Genomic DNA, 4,442 nt, shown 5'->3' on the forward strand with positions numbered 1-4,442 from the left:
CAGTCCAAATGTGTACAGGTTAGGGTGGATTGGCCATGCTAAATTGTTCCATAATGTCCAGGGATGTGCAGGTTAGGGTGGATTGGCCGTGCTAAATTGTTCCATAGTGTCCAGGGATGTGTAGGTGAGGGTGGATTGGCCATGCTAAATTGTCCCATAGAGTTAGGGGATGTCCAGGTTAGGGTGGATTGGCCGTGGGAAATGTCAGGAGATGGTTCAGGGTGAGATGCTGATTGGTGTGGACGCATTGGGCTAAATGGCCTGTTTCCACACTGTAGGGATTGTATAAAACCTGGAGAAATCTGGAACACTGTAGTGGGAGGGGCCAAACAAAACGGTGAGTCGGAGAACGTAGAGCAAAGCAGAGGGCCGGGGGATCTTCCAGCGAGTGTGTACAGATCCCGGAAGCTGGCTGGATGGACTACACATCATGAAGAAAGCAAATGGAGTCCTTTTCTTTATTGGTAGGACACGTTCGATTGGCTTAAAGAAACTTACTTTGTTCACTGGATGTGGGCATCACTGGCCAGACCAGTATTTATCACCCATCCTTAATTGCCCAGAGGGGAAGGAAAGAGTCAAACACATTGGGCTGTGGGTCGGGAGTCACGTGGAGGCCAGAACAAGCAATGATGGTAGTTTCCATCTTGAAAGGGCATGAGCGATCCAGATGGGATTTTTTTTTTCCCCCAGCAATAGGTTCATGACCATCACTAGACCCTTAATTCCAGATTTTTGTTGAATTCAAATTCCACCATCTGGCCGTGGCAGGTTTCGAACCCGAGTCCCCAGACTCTCTGGATTAACATAAGAGCACTAAGCCATTCCTGACTGAATTTCCTTAAACCTGGACACCGCTTTTAAACCATTAATGCTTACCACAGTATATAACAGAACCTCAAGGGGGTCTACGTCCCACTCACCCAACCACACATCAACGACCAAACCTTCCACCCAATGTTATATTCAGCAGCCAAAAAAATCCTTGGGAACCCATGGGCTTTGACATAGTTGGCCAGGTCTGTCTTGTGATGTCTTCCAAAACTCCACTGGATAGCCCTCATCCATCTCCCTTTGTTACCTCCTCAGGAGAGGTGAGGATGTTGCAAAAGGAGGGAGAGGTAGAAATTGGCATTAAGGAACGGAAAGGTCATTGACTAGAATCAGTGCTCTTAATGCTGAGCTGTCTTGCCTACTGCGACCATTGCTTGGGGTATATCACCATCCCAAGGCCAATTGCTACTGTCCACTTCACTAGTGTATCTACCTGTACACTTACTGTCTCATCACTTGAGAGAGGATACTGATTTGATTGTCCAGTTCGTGGTTCATGTATTTAATGGGACTACATGGCAGTTGGCACGGTGGCTCAGTGGTTAGCACTGCTGTCTCATGGCGCCAGGCACCCAGCTTCGATTCCTCCCTCGGGCGACCATCTGTGTTTGCACATTGTCCCCTCATGTCTGCTCTGGTTTCCTCCCGCAGTCTAGAGATGTGCAGGTTTGGATGGATTGACTATGGGAAGGCAGGGATGGGGTAGAGAATGGGATGCCCTTTGGAGGGTCAGCGTGTACTTGATGGGCTGAATGGCCTGCTCCCACAATGCAGGGAGTCTATGGACCCAGTTGGGATATGATTACCTTTCAGCTATGTCGGCCCAAGTTAGAAATGTACAGCCATCTGGACTGGTACTGATTGGCTGAACACCCAAAGCAGTTGGCAGTTTTGAAGATTACCCATGTTCAGTTGAGTGATTAACATGCTTGGGCAATAGCTAGACCAGGTGACAAACTTGGATAGCCAAGGCAAAAGGTACCCTGTCTGCTTGTGCCCCCAAGGATACCCACTGCCGTGGTTTTACAGCAGTGTTACATAACAGAGTAGACTCCCCACATACAGAGAACCCACCGGACTGTTCGGAGAGATTGAAACATACCAATATTGAACAGATAGTTCCAATGTTAAAATACTTACCAAATGGTTCAGGGACTGTGGAAGAAACAGATATCTGTGTTAACATCGGCTGCAGAAAAACGAGTGACGATTCACATTCTCAACGCAATTGGTTCAGGAATTCAAATATCTCCTGTTCAGAGATCACTGTAAAAACTCAGTGGGAACCTCTCCGAAACAACACGGGCCTGCCTCCATCACCCACTCTGAGCGTGATCCCTGGATCCCAGTAATCCACTGTGGGATCGACATTCTCCACATCCTCCCTTTGCGAATTGGCCAACTCTGCCTCCTTCAGTCCCCAGCTTTCCTACCAGTGGGAACACTTTCCCTCCATTGACACCACCCTGGGAATTTTAAACACCTCAATTAAATCTCCCCTTGACCCTCTGTGCTGTGAGAACAGCCCCAGGTTTACCATTCTCTCCTGGAACTGTTCGAGTAAACGTCCTTTACTCTGTCTCCAAGGTTTGGTTACCTTTCTGAGGTGACAGAGCTCTGTCCATGGTCTACACTGGACACTCGGAGCTCCATCCAGAGGCTGTGAGCTCTGTCCATGGTCTACACTGGACACTCGGAGCTCCGTCCAGAGGCTACGAGCTCTGTCTATGGTCTACACTGAACACTCGGGGCTCCGTCCAGAGGCTGCGAGCTCTGTCTATGGTCTACACTGGACACTTGGAGTGCCGTCCAGAGGCTGCGAGCTCTGTCTATGGTCTACACTGAACACTCGGAGCTCCGTCCAGAGGCTGCGAGCTCTGTCCATGGTCTACACTGGACACTCGGAGTGCCGTCCAGAGGCTGTGAGCTCTGTCCATGGTCTACACTGGACACTCGGGGCTCCGTCCAGAGGCTACGGGCTCTGTCAATGGTCTACACTGGACACTCGGAGCTCCGTCCAGAGGCTGTGAGCTCTATCCATGGTCTACACTGGACACTCGGAGCTCCGTCCAGAGGCTGTGAGCTCTGTCCATGGTCTACACTGGACACTCGGGGCTCCGTCCAGAGGCTACGGGCTCTGTCCATGGTCTACACTGGACACTCGGAGCTCCTTCCAGAGGCTACGGGCTCTGTCCATGGTCTACACTGGACACTCGGGGCTCCTTCCAGAGGCTGCGAGCTCTGTCCATGGTCTACACTGGACACTCGGAGCTCCGTCCAGAGGCTCCGAGCTCTGTCCATGGTCTACACTGGACACTCGGGGCTCCGTCCAGAGGCTACGGGCTCTGTCCATGGTCTACACTGGATACTCGGAGCTCCTTCCAGAGGCTGCGAGCTCTGTCAATGGTCTACACTGGACACTCGGAGCTCCGTCCAGAGGCTCCGAGCTCTGTCCATGGTCTACACTGGACACTCGGGGCTCCATCCAGAGGCTGCAAGCTCTGTCTATGGTCTACACTGGACACTCGGAGCTCCTTCCAGAGGCTGTGAGCTCTGTCCATGGTCTACACTGGACACTCGGGGCTCCATCCAGAGGCTGCGAGCTCTGTCTATGGTCTACACTGGACACTTGGAGCTCCGTCCAGAGGCTGCGAGCTCTGTCCATGGTCTACACTGGACATTCGGTGGTCCATCTAGAGGTCACGAGAGCAGGACTGACATTAAAAAGCTGACCACTACCAGGGGGTGAGTGGAACAGCACACTTCTACGTACCTGCCATGACCACTGCCATCAGGCTGACCAGGAGGAACAGACACAGATACTTCATGGTTGTAGTGAGTCGGAAGTCTCACGGTGAGTTGTCTGTTTGCCTCTAGCTGAGGTGATCTGTACACGGTGCACCCTGGGTTTATGTACACTGTCAGACCAGCCTCCTGACACCCAGCCAAGCAACACTTGGCTCCTGTCAGAGCAGCTGCCACTCTGCCCTGCCCATGAATCAGCTTCTCTGGCAGATTGGTTACGGGTCAATCAACAGGCGATGAAATGTCAGCCAAAAGATAAGGCATTGGCCGCAGAGCAAAGGATCCTGGGAACCTTTTCCCAGCCAGCAATCCCAGGCTGTCCACCCCTCACAATACTTGGAGCTAACCCCTGAAACCAGGCTCCTGTGGAAGGTGAGGAACAGCAGTGGGTCTGTATCTGTGGTTGACTGGGACAGGACGATGGATCTGCATATTCAGGGAGTTGGTCAGAGCTTTGGGAGAACCTTGTTTAAATGGAGGGGGGAGGGGGGGGCAATATTTTCTGGGACAGAAAAACACACCACCCAATATGTAACATTAAGCACTCACTGTTTCTCTTTATGATGACACTCAGTATCAGAGTTAAAAAGAAGTGATCATGTCATACAAGTGACAGGTAATGTCACATGAGATCTAGGGAGAGATTTCCAACTGGATACAAAATTCGCTTTATGGTAGGAGACAGAGGGTGGTGATGGAGGGTTGTTTTTCAGACTGGAGGCCAGCGACTGGTGGTGTTCCACATGGATGGATGCTGGGTCCATTGTTGTGTGTCATTTATACCAATGATTTGGATGAAAATA

The 4,442-nt window shown here is 51.2% G+C and overlaps 1 long non-coding RNA gene across 1 annotated transcript in view; it reads right to left on the bottom strand.

The window, feature by feature from the left end:
- The window catches only part of LOC122546315, a 5,358-nt gene extending 1,665 nt beyond the window's left edge, over positions 1 to 3,693 (bottom strand). The window contains exons 1-2 of the long non-coding RNA XR_006310712.1: positions 3,608 to 3,693; positions 1,975 to 1,989 (exon numbers count right to left, since the gene is read on the bottom strand). This is a non-coding gene — a long non-coding RNA (uncharacterized LOC122546315). The remainder of the gene's footprint in view (positions 1 to 1,974; positions 1,990 to 3,607) is intronic.
- Positions 3,694 to 4,442: the final 749 nt, after the last annotated feature.

This window comes from Chiloscyllium plagiosum, unplaced genomic scaffold (assembly GCF_004010195.1).
Source record: "Chiloscyllium plagiosum isolate BGI_BamShark_2017 unplaced genomic scaffold, ASM401019v2 scaf_35427, whole genome shotgun sequence".
NCBI lineage: Eukaryota > Metazoa > Chordata > Chondrichthyes > Orectolobiformes > Hemiscylliidae > Chiloscyllium > Chiloscyllium plagiosum.